General features: G+C 48.0%; 1 protein-coding gene across 2 annotated transcripts in view; it reads left to right on the top strand.

Annotated features, from left to right (window-relative positions):
- AFG1L (AFG1 like ATPase) overlaps positions 1 to 16,304 on the top strand; it is a 2,086,687-nt gene that overhangs the window by 1,201,511 nt on the left and 868,872 nt on the right. The gene's annotated exons all lie outside the window — the stretch shown is intronic.

Raw genomic sequence — 16,304 nt, 5'->3', positions numbered from 1 at the left:
TTTGTCAAACACATCAGCAAAATCTGTATATTCACTTGGTATATGTGTACCACACTAATAGTGGAAATTCCCTCCATAGAGGCCAAAATATGTGATTTATTTGACACCACCTGACTGATAAAGCAATGTTCATTGCAAAAAACTGAAGGATATTGGATCAATCCCGTAACCCAGTCAATGGCGGGATTATGAAGAGTCAACCAAGTAATATTTTGTACGGAGGAGCCGCAATGACATCGAAGACTATTTCCTCCGAATTACCATTTAATAAAGTCATCTGAATAGGTACAGTCTCCTGAGTTACCATACCGGAAATCAAGAACGATCCATCCACAGTATTAACAGTTTCAGGTTTGTTCTTGTCTACAAGGGATATAGAACATTTCTTGGCATATGTGATATCAATGTAATTATTAGTGGCTCCAGAATCAACCATAGCCTTGGAAACCAATTCTTGATCATCAAAACGTAAAGTCATCTCAATAGCTATAGGTGCGTGCGCTGGAAATGTAATGGAGTCCGATGTAACACTCGACACAGGGACTCCTGCTACTGTCGAGTTTTGGCGTTTCCCGAAGGCTTAACTGGTTTTTTAGGACATGCTGCCAGTAAATGCTCAGATGAACCGCAATACATACATACATTATTTTTTCTTCGGTTCTCTCTTTCTGCTCTAGACAACCGGCCTCTGACCGCACCAATTTGCTTTGGTTCAGGATCATTCGAAGAAGCTGCCGGTGTCTCAGAACGAACCGGTGCATGCAGAAAAGGTTTTCTCTCTCCTTTGCGAGCATTTCTTCGGGCATCAATTTGTAAACTCAAATCAAGAAATTCTGAGAAACCTGTAGGAACCACTGGGACCGTGGACAAGGCATCTTTGAGTTCTTCTGAGAGACCCTTGTAGAAAACAGCCGTCTTCTTGTCTTCAGGCCATTGGGTTTCGGCTGTTAATTGGTTGAATCGGGCGATGTAAGCCAACAGAGGTTGAGTGCCTTGTTGTAGATTCAGCAACTCCAGATCTGTGGCTTGAGTAGCATAGCGCATATCAAAGACTTTGCTCATAGCAGCCAGAAGATCATCGCAATCGTACAACAAGGGGCTATTTGATTCCAATAAAGGATTAGCCCAAGCAGCCGCTGTACCCCCCAAATGCGAAAGCACGGATGCTGCTTTAGTAGTTAGATCGGGAAACGAATTAGGCCGGCAAAGGTAATGAAGTCGGCACTGATTAACAAAAGTTCTATAGGTTTTAGGATCACCTGTGAACCTTTCCGGGGAAGCCAAGGGAAACTGTGTTGGCATAACCACTTTAAGAGTTTCCTGTGATAATGATGTGTCGTAGTCCCAGATCCAGATGCAGTGGCTACTGGAACCTGTGCTCCCTGAGGAGTGGCATGCATAGCATCTTGCATACCATCGATTCGATGCCGTAGCATGTCCTGTGCCGTAATCATTTCATTTCTCAAGTCAGTGATTAACTGAGTCAAAACAGTTAAAGGATCTGTACCCTCCATGGCTTCTGATTCTGTCATAAATCACCAATGTATCAATTGAAAAGGATACGGTAACCAAAAAAGGATACAATTGGTAGGGCTCTTCCGGATCCTTTTTCACACGACTTGATTGTAGGTAGGTCAAATTAGACCTTCCAAATTATACAACTCTCTGACTGATGAAACAGGCAGAGAGATGGATCACTGGAAAGGGCGTGGGTGTTGTATCGGAAGTACGCCTAGGATAGATAAAGTATCATAAGAAACTGTCCCAAACTCAAATCACTATGATAGTACAGTATTAGCATTAATTCAAAACACTGACCTTATGGCAAAAACTGAAGTATTCAACGGAAGTCTCTTGAAGAAAACCCAGGAGTTGAACCAACGACAAAGGAGGGGAAGATTAGTAAGGGAGACTTATCCCGAACGGCACGAGGCTCATGCTAGATACCGGGTTGGTGCACCACAGGATAGTGTCCAAAGTACTGTGCACAATCACCTTCCAATAGTTCATGAAATACTTCCTTTCCCACGAAGAACAAAAATTAGAAGTTCACCTGTTAACTGTCACAGGTGCCAAAGGTTCAAAGTAGTTCAGACAACCACATGCAGGATTGCACGCGACAGCGTACACACAGCCAGGACAGCCGCGCTTGGAGACAGCGTTTCCGCGTAGAGATTTAGCACGCAAACAGGATACACGCAGCCCAGGACAGCAGCGCTTGAAAACAGCGTCCGCGTGTGGCGATTTGGCACGCGAACAGGATACACGCAGCCCAGGACAGCCGCACTTGAAAACAGCATCCGCGTGTGGAGATTTGGCACGCAAACAGGATACACGCAGCCCAGGACAGCCGCGCTTGCAGACAGCGTCCGCGTGGAGATTTGGCACGCAAACAGGATACACGCAGCTCAGGACAGCCGCGCTTACAGACAGCATACGCGTGGTGATTTGGCACACAAACAGGATACACGCAGCTCAGGACAGCCACGCTTGCAGACAGCATCCGCGTGGAGATTTGGTACGCAAATAGGATACACGCAGCCCAGGACAGCTACGCTTGGAGACAGCGTCCGCGTGGAGATTTGGCACACAAACAGGATACACGCAGCTCAGGACAGCCGCGCTTGCAGACAGCGTCTGCGTGGAGATTTTGACACGCGAACAGGATACACGGCTCCAGGAATTAGCATGTGGAGGAAAACACGCTCCAAAAGGCCAAAGAAGTTGCTGAAGGGAATGCGAGGACACAGGTCCGGGGTTCAGCTACAAAACGGCAAAAATGGATTAATCAGAAGCAGCGATTGACGTTTCCACGCTGCTTATGTACGTACTGCCGTGATACACGTGACGGAACTAAGTCACGTGAATTTAACGACGTGAAAAATGCAGATGTCGTTTTCCGGGCAATGCATCGAAAAACCTCAATTTCGAATAGAATGGTCTAGCGGTTCTATGGGCGTAACTCATTTTGTATGGAGAGGTCGTTCCCGTTCCAGAGATATGTCCAGCAGGCATGACAATTAAGAGGTGAGCTCCTAGCACCGCGCTCTCTCCGGGAGTTGGGAGGTGGGTTCTTATCTGGGCCAGGCACAGTACTTAAACCGTCCTTTACCTATCCTTGCAGGAAGAACCCCAGGAGAAGGAGATAGAACAGAATTCAGAGGTTAGGAGAGCAGAGGTCGAGAGAATCCATCGCTCCTGCAGAGTTTTCAGGTGAGCGTGACAGAACACAAAGCCTACCTTAAAACACTTCCGCCTGAGCGATGGAGACCTCGGATGTAGACCAACTTTCACAGTTATTGGGGGAGCTGAGGGCAGAGGTACAGGCAGCTCGTTCAGAGACAAACGCCTTGAGGCGTGAGTTGGCAGTGAACCGAGATAAGACAGATGAGATAGCTCACCAATTGCTTCAGACTCAAGCGGGTATGGCCCCATTACCAGGGGGAGCCACGGCCCCACCAACTGTAGCACCATCCCTGCCCATAGCAGCTCCAGTACAAGTAGTCCTTCCTGGCAATATACCTCTGGCGCCCCGGAAAGGTTCGCTGGGAGCCCAAAAAATTCAGCACATTTATGAACCAGTGCCGTCTACACTTTCTGTGTAAACCGGGGTTATTTCCCTCAGACCAGTCCAAGGTAGCCTTTGTTTTGTCATATTTCGGGGGACATGCTGCGGAGTGGTCTGTACCGTTAGTCAACCGGGATGACCCCCTGCTCTGAAATTTTGCGGGCTTTCAACGTGAATTGGAAAAGCTTTTTGCCCGTAGCACACAAGGGCAGGCCTTGGACGACGAGTTGTTATCTTAGCGACAAGGGACTCAGGATCTTTTAGCTTACGTGTCATCCTTCAACCTCCTGGTAGCCGAAACAAACTGGCCCGAGGAGAAACGGACAACCCTTTTTCACCGAGGGCTACGAGGAGAGCTTAAAGACGTCCTGGCACAAGTAGTTAATCCCCCCGATGGGTGCGCCAAGAACATAGACCTTGCACTTCAGCTCGATCATCGTTTGCAAACCCGGAGGGCCGACCGCTCACACACAGAGAGCAGGACATTTTACATGCAGCCCAAGGAGACAGCAGTTCGTCAACCCACGGAAACACATCCTGAACCCATGCAACTTGGGGGAGTCCGAGGTCCCCTCTCTAAGGCTGAACGAGATAAAAGGCGGCAAGAACAATTATGTCTATACTGCGGTCAATCCAGCCATTTTCTTTGCAACTGCCCGGTCAAACCGCCCCGAAAGACTGTAGGCACAATGAATGGGGCAAAGGAGACAACTGAGGCGGAAAACTCCAACGCCCGGCAAACTTAGAGGTCGGTTTGTCGAGCGCAAGAAAAACTCCCCTGACCTCTCTTTTTACCATCCCAGTTACCATTGTGGACCAGCGCCGACCCTCCAGTTTACATGCTCTAGAAGCCTTCGTGGATAGTGGAGCCATAGGAAACTATCTGGACCTTGAGATGGTCAACAAGATCGGCTTACCAATCTGTTCGAAGGAAACAATGTAACCGCTGTCGCCGGAACTCAGCTGCTATCAGGACCAGTTACCCGTTGTACCGCCAAGGTCATTATGCTCTGTCAAGACGGGCACAAGGAGGACATTTCATTCGGTCTGATTTCAGCTCCGCAGTTCCAGATGATCCTTGGCATACCTTGGCTCGAGAAACATAACCCACTCATAGATTGGTGTGGTAGATCATTAACCTTCCCCAGGGATTGCAGACACTATTACGAGTCAGGTGGGGCATCGGAGCATCCAATAACAGCATCGCAGAAGACTCTCCCAGGGTTGGGGATGTTGGGAGTTTTACCTCCTGAATACAAGGAATTCCGAGATGTATTCGCCAAGGAACAAGCCAATGTTCTGCCCCCGCATCGTCCTTACGACTGTCAAATAGACCTGGTACCAGGGGCAAAGGTGCCGTGTAGCCGCATATATGCTTTGACGGAAGGGGAAAACGCTCATCTGAAGGCTTACCTGGACCAATACCTCGCTAACGGTTTTATCCGTCCTTCCAAGTCCCCAGCTGCGTCTCCCCTCTTCTTCGTCCCTAAGAAGGAGGGGGATCTAAGGACGTGCATTGACTATCGCGCGTTAAATCAGGTCACTGTGAAAGACCGGTACCCGTTACCTCTAATACCTGTATTGCTCGATCAAGTGCGCCATGCGCAGGTATTCACAAAATTGGATCTTCGAGGGGCCTATCACCTGGTGTGTGTTAAAGAGGGTGACGAATGGAAGACCGCGCTCCGCACCAGATATGGCCTCTACGAGTACCAGGTTATGCCGTTCGGGTTATGCAACGCGCCGGCGGCCTTCCAACACTTCATGAATGATGTCCTACGAGAACTACTAGACGTATGTGCCATAGTGTACATAGACGATATCCTCATCTATTCGGTTTCTGTACAAGAGCATGTGTCACATGTACGGGCGGTTCCTCACAAGCTGCGCGATGATTACCTCTATGCCAAACTTGAAAAGTGCTCCTTCCACGTCACTGAAGTTGAGTTTTTAGGATTCATCTTGTCGCCACAAGGCATCCGTATGGACAAAAGGAAAGTGGAAGCGATTCTCACTTGGCCATCACCTTCGTCCTTAAAGGGAGTGCAGAGCTTCCTGGGTTTTGCCAATTTCTACAGACGCTTTATACCTGGTTTTTCACATTTGGTGCATCTTATCACCGCTCTTTTACGCAAACATCGGAAATTTGAATGGACCCCCGCAGCTGAGGAAGCTTTCTGTGCTCTGAAGAGCCGATTCACATCCGCCCAATACTACAACACCCGCAACCAGATCTCCCTTACATTGTAGAGACTGATGCATCAAGCGTGGCCATGGGAGCGGTCTTGTCCCAACGGAATACAGATACGGGTCAACTTCATCCCGTGGCTTTCTGGTGAAAGAAATTCTCATCAGCAGAACTAAATTATGCGGTTACGGATAAAGAACTGCTTGCAATAAAAGAAGCCCTCAAGGAATGGAGGCATTACTTGCTAGGAACTAAACACACTATTACCATCATAACAGACCATCAGAACCACCAGTACCTGCGTTCCGCTAAAGCACAATCATCTAGACATCTTCGTTGGGCTCTGTTCCTTTCAGAGTATGGCTTTGTGATTACTTATCGGCCTGGAGTTAAGAATGGAAAAGCGGACGCTCTATCGCGCATAGGCAAAGGAGAAAAAGCATACAGAATTCCTGATCCGGTGGACATCATCCCGGGAGACAAGATCCTCGGTCTGTGCGGAAATGATTCTTCATGGGAAGAAGTTAAGCAGAAAGTTAAGGACATCCTGCCCGTAAAGGAAGTAGAAACATGGGAAAAGAAAGGAATACATTTTTTTGTTAAGAATGGCCTACCGTACTATCGAGACCGTCTGTACCTTCCAACACGTACCCTACAGGAAGAAATACTTGTAAACTACAACGATTCACCAATGGAAGGCCACCCTGGAGTGAATAAAACTACAGAGAACATTGAGAGAGCCTACTGGTGGCCAAACTGGCGCCAGGATGTTCAAGATTTTGTCAACTCATGCGGGACATGTGCCCAAAACAAAGCCTCAAAGTAAAGGCCTGCTGGTTTATTGCAACCACTGGTTATACCACCCACACCTTGGCATACAGTCTCTATGGACTTTAATACAGACTTGCCTCCCAGTTCCGGATTCAACACCATCCTTGTGGTAGTAGATTTATTCACCAAGATGGGCCACTTTATTGCTCTTAAAGGGATTCCGTCAGCTCTAGTCTTGGTTTAAGAATTCCTCCACCACATCGTAAGGTTGCATGGGTTTCCGTCCATATTAATCTCCGACAGGAGGAACCAATTTGTGTCTCGGTTCTGGAAGCGTTGCTGTTCTCTGGCCGGAATTGAAATCCGATTGTCTACCAGTCATCACTCTCAAACAGACAGCCAAACTGAGCGTACCAACCAGATGTTAGAGCATTCCTCTGTTGTCTATTACATCAAACAGAACACTCCTGGGAAGAGATCTTGTGGATAGCCGAATACGCTTATAATAATTCAATAAATGCCTCCACACGCATGACACCATTTTACACTCTGTATGGCCGCAACCCGAGAACCTCAGCATATGACCCACCAGAAGCCAATCGAAATGCCCGCCATAGAGACTTTACATGAGAGGATTTCGCAAGCAAACAAAGACGCAATTGAACACCTTAAGGCAGCAAAGATCACACAGAAAAAAATATGCTGACTGCCATGGACAAGAGGCCCCTAACTACCAAGTTGGATATCCGGTATGGTTAGCAACCAAGTATATAGCCTTGAAGGGAGCCAGGAAATTTCAACCCAAATTCTTAGGGCCATTCACAATAGAAAAGGTAGCAACTCCAATCGCCATGAGGTCAACTCTACCCTCACAAATGCGCATGCATCCCGTGTTTCTTGTGTCCTTGTTGAAGCCATTACAGCTCGGGACTAGAACTTTAACACCCCCAACCCCTCTAGTATTACAAGGAGATGAACCAGAATTTGAGGTCAAACAAATACTAGATTCGAAGATAGTGAGAAAGGCCTTGTATTATTTGGTGGACTGGAAGGGATATGGTCCTCAAGACAGGTCATGGGAGCCAAGTGAGAACATTCATGCCCCTCGGTTATTACTCAAGTTCCATAAGAACAATCCCACTAAGCCTGGTCTGGGAAACACATCCTTGGGAGGGGTCTTGAGGGGAGGACTCTCATGGGTGCTAGGTTAGGTTAAACTGTTCAGTCTATTTCATACCCAGTTCATGATAGCACGAGGGGCAATCAGTCGGGAGCATTATGGGTAAGAGCTTGGAGGGCAAGGACAGGTTGATTTCCATGTCTCCATTAGGAACCGCATACCCCCAATTGAATAGCAAGGGACTTCTTGTTCCATATCAATGGATTCCTTTTGTGGCAATCTGGACTTTATGTAACGCTCTAGTCTTTGAGCGAGGCTCTCTATAAAAGCCACGCCCAAAGAGCAGGGACTTGCTTCGTGTGTTTTCTCTGTGGCAGTGAGCATGCGCTTACCTGTTCAGTCTCCAGAACAATTCCACAGCTTCTGCAGACCCGATCCCCGGCCGGACGGCATCCTCGCATCTTCGAGGTCCGCATCTGCAAGAAAGAAAACAACTGAAAGCATTAGCGAACTTCATTTCTCTACTCACCTGTTTTTGGGCGGGTCCGTCTGTCTATTCAGCTCCATCTTCATCACGCGGACCATCTGGCCTCAGCAGCCCGTAGGATTTCCCATCTGCCGAGGTATTTCTGGACAAAACCTGTTAGGAAAAAGACAAGAGAAAGGCTGATTAGTCGCTAGAGACAATTCAGGTTTCAAGTACGCAAAGGACAAACTTTTGTCCTTACCTGTGCCTAGTGAAGTAACTGGGCCTCGGAGGACACTTGGGCATCGAACTCTCGCACCCACCATATAACGGCCAGTGAATTAACTGTCCCCAAACTTATTCGGGCTGCCAGAACTTTCCAAGGACTCAAGGAGGCGGTCTCGTGTTTTCTCCCGCCACAAACCACACAAGTGGGGGACAGCTTCCATACTGCACAACAGCCATCCGGCCCCGCACCGTAGCGCCCCTGCAGAGCCAGGACGGAGAGCATGCCTTACCAAATTAAGAGGTGAGCTCCTAGCACCGCGCTCTCTCCGGGAGTTGGGAGATGGGTTGTTATCTGGGCCAGGCACAGTACTTAACCCGTCCTTTACCTATCTTTGCAGGAGGAACCCCAGGAGAAGGAGATAGAACAGAATTCAGAGGTTAGGAGAGCAGAGGTCGAGAGAATCCATCGCTCCTGCAGAGTTTTCAGGTGAGCGTGACAGGTTGGCTTGGTCGCTCGTTTTGGGAGAGGCATACTGCAGAACTTCTTTGTATCCAGGCGGCAGCAGAATATATCAGCCAAATGTCCCCGACCTTCACTCCACCTCATCTCCGGGATGATCTTGTGCCGGTGGTTGTGGTGGCGGTGGCCTTTGTTCTGACAGGGATCGGGGGTTCCTGCTCCTGTTGTTCCGCAGTGCTCTCCAGTCTCCCTCAATATGTTGCTCTGCCCACCTCCATGCTTCTCTCGGGTCCATGAAATGGACTGTTGTACCTTTATAGTATATTTTGAGTTGGGCCGGGAATAGCAGGCCATATTTGACCTTTAGAGTTTGCAACTGCTTCTTGAGCTGATGAAATGATTGCCTGGCCTTCTGCACCTCTCTGGTGTATTATAGGTCAGTGTGCCTTTGGCGCATGCTCTCTAGAGTAACGCGTCTCAGTCCCTGTAATTCAGAAGTTTTGCTAACACAGTGCGCGGGGGGGCACTGAGCACCGATTTTTCATTCGGCATGCGATGGGCCCTTTCTATCGAGAAGAATTTGGAGAAGGAGTCTGGTTCAAACATGTCCGGAAGCCATTGCTCCAGGAAAAGTTCCAAGCTTGGGCCCTCCGCATTTTAATGGCAGGCCCAGGATCCCTATGTTGTTACGCCTCAATCTCCCCTCGCCCTTATCCACCCTTTCTTCCATCGTTTTCATTCTTGATTTGACGCTGGTCAGTTGTTGTTGTAATTCTCGTATCCCGTCTTCTGTAACTGAGATGCGCTGTTCATCTTCACCAGTGCGAGATGGTAGTTTTTTGCAGGTCATGGCGGAGGAGCGACACGTTCATGCTTATGCCATCCATTTTTTGTTCCATGGATGCGTGCGAGTCCACGATGGCGGTCATAACGTCTTTTAAGAACAGTGTATTTTCTGCTTCAGCCATACCGCCTGTCAGGTCGTGATCATCCTGGTCTTGCATAACTGACGTTGTGTATTGGTCGATCCTATTCTGCATGGACTGTTTCTTGGCTTTATATTTACCCATTCTGGGTGTGGGCATTGCCTGTTCACAGTGCGGGGGTTCTCTGGGGTAGGTGGCAGTGGGCACTATTTCGCAGCTAAAATGTTGGTTCAGATCTGTATTTAGCTGGTGTGGTATTCCAATCCTGGCCTTTGGTCAGGAGTGTCTTTTCCCCATACCCAGTATGGGTGGTCAATTTGTTTGTGCCCTCTTATCGCGAGTTTGGATCATCTTTTGACCCTCAGGATCACGCAGGGGCAGCTCGTCCACGTGTCCCTGTGCATTTTCTCTTATGTTTTGTACCAGATAATGCTGTCCACTGGCACTCCGCTTGTGCAGCTGTGGCAATTATTGTCCTATGTTTGCTTGACCCTCAGACGTGCTGTGTGCTGCTGACGACCTTCCCCTTGGGGCCCACCCAGCCACGTTTCTTCCCTTAGTTGCAGGGGCCCTTATGCAAGTGTGCAAGATTCTCTATACGGTTCAACACAATTCCACCGCTTGTCCCCCACTTGTATGCTGGGCACAGGCCTTTGGCGAGGTTGTAGCAGTTTGGCTAAAATCACCCTGCAGGTCTCGGCTGCAAATAGCACTCCGATGATATCGCTTAACGCAACGGTATGAGGGTAGGCTTCTTGGGCTGCTATGCCCAGTCCTTCTTTTCCAGCTGTGATGGCAGGCTGGTTATGAATGATCACTTCTGCTCATAGGGTTTGTTTTCCACTATTTGGCAGTGTAGCACACTGCTTGTCGGGTTGCCCCCACACTACGCAATTAGGCAGCGTCTCAGAGGGTATGGAACAGGTGACCTCCGATTGATATATCCACTCTACTTGGGGGTCACTTTTCTCATGGGCAGCCCCAGGTCAACACAACACTCGCCCTCCTCCGTCGCCCCTTGCAGTTTTTGGTCTGGCCTACACACCCAGGCTTATGACAGCCCACGCCTCCGACAGCTACTGGGATCGGGTTGGTAGTACTCCATACCTCATAACAGTCGACTCCTTTCCAGTGCTGGTCGAGCTGGAGCGCCGCCTCTCACGCCTGGGAGAAATGTGCCTTGCTCAGATGGGTACTGTGCCACCCCCTCAGGGGGGGCGCGGTTGCAGCTTGTGTGTCTGTGGTCCCACCGTCCCACTGACCCCACACGGGCCAGACCACATCAGTTTTGTGAGGCAGGGTCCGGTTGCTGTGGCTTAATCTGCGGTATGTACTCAGTACTTTGATGTCCGCTTTCGGTTTTCCTAAACCGACCTTACCGCTCCCTCCCGTTTAAGCGCGGGCCGCCACAGGAGCAGAGGGTCTCTGGGAGAGCGATCTCATACGTCGCAGTGTACTTGCTTGTGCTGTGGGCGTGTGCGCTGGCGTAGGAACAAAGCCTCTCCTCTCCCATCAGGATAGCAAACTGATCCGCAGCGCCCTGGATCTGCTCTGCAACGTTGTCGGGATGGCGGGTCTCCACTTCCGCCAGCCCCATACAGTGATGTCAGGGCATCACAGGCCGTATCAGGTGTAGTCTCACTGCCAGTATAATAATCATACAACCGTCTCACCGCAACTCGCCTGTATTGCCCGGTATCTCAGCTCTGCACCGCCTCACATGAATGCCCGCCACTCCGGGTCTCTCGAGGTGCGCGTAGGCAGGTCAGCCCCAGTGCCTAGATTTATCGCACTGAGGGCAACCGATGCCTCTGTAGCACCTCAGCACATCTCGGCTCAGCAGCAGCCGTGTCCCTGATGTCGTTCCAGTGTATCTTCCTTACGCTCTGGGCCGTGGGCGCAAACCTCCTCTCGCGGCCATCTTAATTTACCTTTCCAGCATCAACGCCAACTTTTTGGACATCCAGGAATCGGTCCGGACGGCACTTTCAGCTACCAATTTTCGCTCGCTTGTGTCTCAAATGTTTAGCTCCCAGCAATGTTATTTTGGTGCAAGTTATGGCAGGATGTATGTGGCGGCCACAGGAGCAAAAGGGATTGAAATCTGCATCGCTTCGCAGTTGGCCACACCCTTCCCACATCATTTTTGATACAATGTCTGAGTGAAGGTAGCAGACCATACAATTATTGTTCACAAGTGGAAGAGCTAGTGGGTCAATATCATCTGAATGAAGAAATCCTAAGGGGGAATCTGCTGGAATATGTCCAATACCTCAGTTCTATTCAGTTGTGTCATACAATTTCTCAAAGGATAATTTTCCAACCCCAGAATTCTAGACACACAACTATCTAATTGAACACTGTTAGTATCCATTCGTACACTATTGACCTCCCCCCGTAATCTGATGGATAGATCTATGATGCAGATAATCTTGCACTGTGACTTCTAGTGTGAGTGCCAGATTGTTAGTGGCCCTATGTTGAGTGACGTCCTTTTCTGTAGGCATAGTGGGAACGGAGGGCAATGCAGTGGAGGGTAAACTGGGGCCATGCAAATACGTTATTTTATTTTGTTGGGCTCTCGTTTGTTTTAAAATAGAGACAGAGTCCAGAACAGGAAAAGTAGGGGTAACATTCTGATCGTGCTCCACTGGCCAGTATAAAGGAAAACACTGATCTGTTCCAACATCCATAGGGTTGGAGATGATGGTACCCTGCAGAACAAGTGGATGTGATTCCCCCCGTTCCAACTTCTATACGGCTCATAGTTGGAAAAGCCGAGCACATAGCCCCTTAATCATTTTCTTGTAATGCCAGATCTATAATATCTGTCGTGGGCAAATGACGCAAATAATTTATTGAAGAGCTTTGCCTATTTTTTTTGAGCCGCCGGTTATGATTTTTGGTTTCTTTTTATTCTTGTTCTTTTTACTTTTATTTGTTCTCCTTTGGTAGTTTGACTGAATTGTAGATTAAATTACATGATGGACTGAGTTGATATCCGCCCCAGATGTAGGTTCAGGTACATGATTAACTGAATTAAGATCCGCCCCAGATAGAACATCAACAGGTTCAGGATAATCAAAAAGAGCCGGTGAGGCCCCTAAACCAACAACAAAATCAACCAAAGGAGATGGAGTATTAGGAGTCTGATAAATAAATATGGGGTACTCCGTCCCCAGATTAGGTTGAACCACCTGTCCATTGTCCATATCTACAACAATAGGCTGGTCAATTTTACCGATTTTAGCCTGGTTACTGAACTTTAAGATGTTCTCTTCCAAAGATGTTAGTTTGAGGGCATTAGACGAAACTATTGATTTTATATTGTCATAGAGTCTCAGCATTGACTTCAAAACCAAGTGAAGTGCAGAAATAGAAGCCGGTACCAAGGAGTCAACTCTAGGGAGAATATTGGACTGTCTTCTCTTGTCTATATTTTTTGGCCGTCAAATATTCTGGATCAGTATGACTCTGAAAGAAAGTTTCCTGTGGTTTGCCCCTTTGATGACAGGGAACATCCCCAAACGCTTGAACACCAGACGACCAGACACGGATGTCTTGGCCACAGAAACAAGGTTGGTAATCTACATGTCCCTACACAGTTTTAAAAAGGAGGCATCCAAGATGACAGACTGATCCAAACTTGGTGGAGGGCTTTGGGCAAAATGAACAGTCTGTCCAATATTGTACTGTGGATTCGCTATAGCGTGTCCTTTTGAAGAATTAAATCCTAAACCATCATGCTGCCGTCTGTAATTAGGTCCTGTGAAGCAGAGACCTGTGCACAAATGGCCCCCTCCGTATTAGAGCCCATAATAGGGAATACACGCACCAATTGCATTTTTCCAGAACTAGTTCGCAAGCTAGCAGAGAAAAGAGGGATTTGGCTAATACCTTTTGTGGGGACAACATTAGATTGCAGAGACGTCAACGCTTATCACTATTCACTAATGACAACAGAGGGTTCACATCAACGGCTAGTGTTTTACAGCAAAGGGCTGTCGCCATACTTCAAATTGCCTCTCTGAGCCAAAAAAATGTGTCTACAGAGAAAACAAACGCAATTTATAGGCAAAAAAAGAGCCCTTGGCCCCAAAGTCCTATAAAACAAGTGCATCTTGGCCGGGCAACAGGTCCAAAGGGAACCAAATAGATTTGCGCTGATAACGTTCCACAGAGTTCTCAGAGGTCTCAAGGTATATGGGAGAGGGCTATGAATCAATATCCAAGTCTGGATTCACACTCCCAACTCAGAGGAATTAATAGCGCACAACAGTCAGTAGCAAAATAGCAGGAAGTAGCGGCGGGCAGCACAGATAGCAGAAAGATGAGGGCTATGGGTCTAGTTCATGCACCTACACTCTCAGATCTTACAGAAACTAGTTTCCAGAGACTTACCTCAAGACTTCAAATAGCCGAGCGCTGTCTGTTGTCAAGAAGTTGACGGAGAGATGTGGACACAGAGTCCTATTGTTCGGAGCCAGGTGCCGAGCGTCCAGAGCACATAGAACACACAAAACACACTGCGCAACACGCTGCGCAGCTCTCCACGCTTAGTGCAGTTTTTGTAGTAAGTTGGGTTTTTTGGAGCTCCTCCTTCACAGTGGGCACAGAAAGAAGACTCAGGCTGTAGCAACTAGAGTCCTCCAGGTAACAGTTATGCAAAACACACTGCGCAACACACCACCAGCAGGAACATTACTTTAGGAGTCTATCAAGATGAGAAATCCGTGGGAGAATTTAATCCATTGAAGGAGAAATGACTTACCAGTATTGTTCTTTCAATGGATGCTTATCCCACAGATTCCTCAATGCCTTCCCAATATGATAAAGTGCTAGAAGAAGGGGTGTTTTTCACTGTTTGCAATCTTTTTCCCATAGCCGAAAGTGGGCATTCACTGAACAGGCACACAGCCTAAGCGACTGGACAAAACAGGTTGGGCAAAAGCCAGTGCAGATGTGCCTTTTGGTGGTTTGCTGCAAATCCGTCTCGTAGTTTGTTTTTAAATCATTTATACATCTTCCATGGTGCATTACAGCAAAAGTGATATTTCAGAAATGAAAAGTTGCCATTTTTTGATCAAAGATAGTCGTTCTCGCTGGAATTTTGGGGTAACTTTGCAGTAAATTGTAGTGTATTCTTGTGAGACCAAAAGGCGGTTGGTCACAACACATGTATTTTTAAGTATGCTAAAACACTAGATATTGCACCCATTCTCTCTGGTTTTAATCATGGGAGTGCTAGTAGAGCTCTATTGGTAGATCGAAGGGTCTGACAGGCGCATGGAGGAAGTGTTATGTTCAGTTAATATGATATATACCATGCACCACTACCGTTATATGATCTCTAGGTGATCTGACGGATCGAAAAGGAAATAAAAAGTGAAGGGGCGACTTTGTTAGTTGGTGGAGAGGGAGAGTGCAAGAGTGCTTTGCTGTTCTGTTGGAAGTTTTAGTTCTGGAAAACATGTCACTGTGTATTGGGTTTGCTTCGAGGTGGAATGGGTTGGTGGGCGTTTGAGTCAGTAGTGGTGGTTTTGTGTGCTTGAGGCGTGGAGTTGGAGTTGAGCATGTTGCGATTGTGTGAGTTATTGAAAGAGGTGAATTTTTGCTGTAAAGTTCTACAGTGAGTGTTTTGGTAGCCGTGTGTGGGTGACGTACTTGGTCAGTGTGGGGTGCAATCGCCGGAGTATGCTGAATATTAGTAGGGTTAGACAGCATAAAGAGCACCCAAGCACTCCATGGAGGAAACGAGGTGTGAGGGCGGATGGAAGTTGCAGCTGAGCTGGAGTATATGAGGACCAGAAGGCAGAGAGCGGGACGCAGAGACGCTTGCCCCTGCAGAGCAAGGCAGGGAGGTGGAAGCATGGCGAGGGGGCAGGGTCTCCAAGGAGCCAAAATCCGAGAGTGGGATGCACCGCGATTCCTACAAGAACCAGGAAATTGCTTGTTTCCCTGGGAAGTGAGAAGGACCCCTGGAGTGTCTGAGGGGCAGAGGGCGAGATCCTGACCTCATCGATTGAAGCAAGAGCCAGCCGAAGCAGACATGTGGCCGGTAAGTTTCTCTGAATCAAAGAAACCTGGTACACGCGTCATTGCTGCTATGGATACAGTGTGTCAAAGCAAACGCGTGCAGGCGGCACATTAATGAAAGCTCTCAATGGAAGTGAACTAAATGTATGCTGAAACTAACGGGAAACAAAGTAACAGAGTGGTCGTGTACAAGAGTGTACATTATCGAAAGTCTCTGCAGTTGAATTAGGAGCTCCTGTGAGGAAAAGGGAGCTGTGTGAAGGCTGAAGTGGGAGCAAAATCCCAAAAGCAAGTGAGAAGTTCCTGTGAGGTAAAGGGGGAACTGTGTAAAAACTCAAGTGGGAGCAAAAACCCAAAGTAAAGGAAAAGAGACTTTCTATATAAACCAAGAGTGTAAAGAAGCATTGCGGTGGACCCCAGGCAGGCGGTGGATCCAGGAGGGCCTTAGAGACCCCACAACAGGAAAACAGAAGAAACATTGAACAAGTAAGGCACCTGTTGTGCGGCCTGTTGTGAGTTTGCAATGCGATCTGACAACTGT

This window comes from Ambystoma mexicanum, chromosome 4p, assembly GCF_040938575.1.
Source record: "Ambystoma mexicanum isolate Mex_15411 chromosome 4p, UKY_AmexF1_1, whole genome shotgun sequence".
NCBI lineage: Eukaryota > Metazoa > Chordata > Amphibia > Caudata > Ambystomatidae > Ambystoma > Ambystoma mexicanum.
The sequence above is the reverse complement of the archived record's forward strand: the minus strand, read 5'-3'. Positions and strand labels throughout refer to the sequence as shown.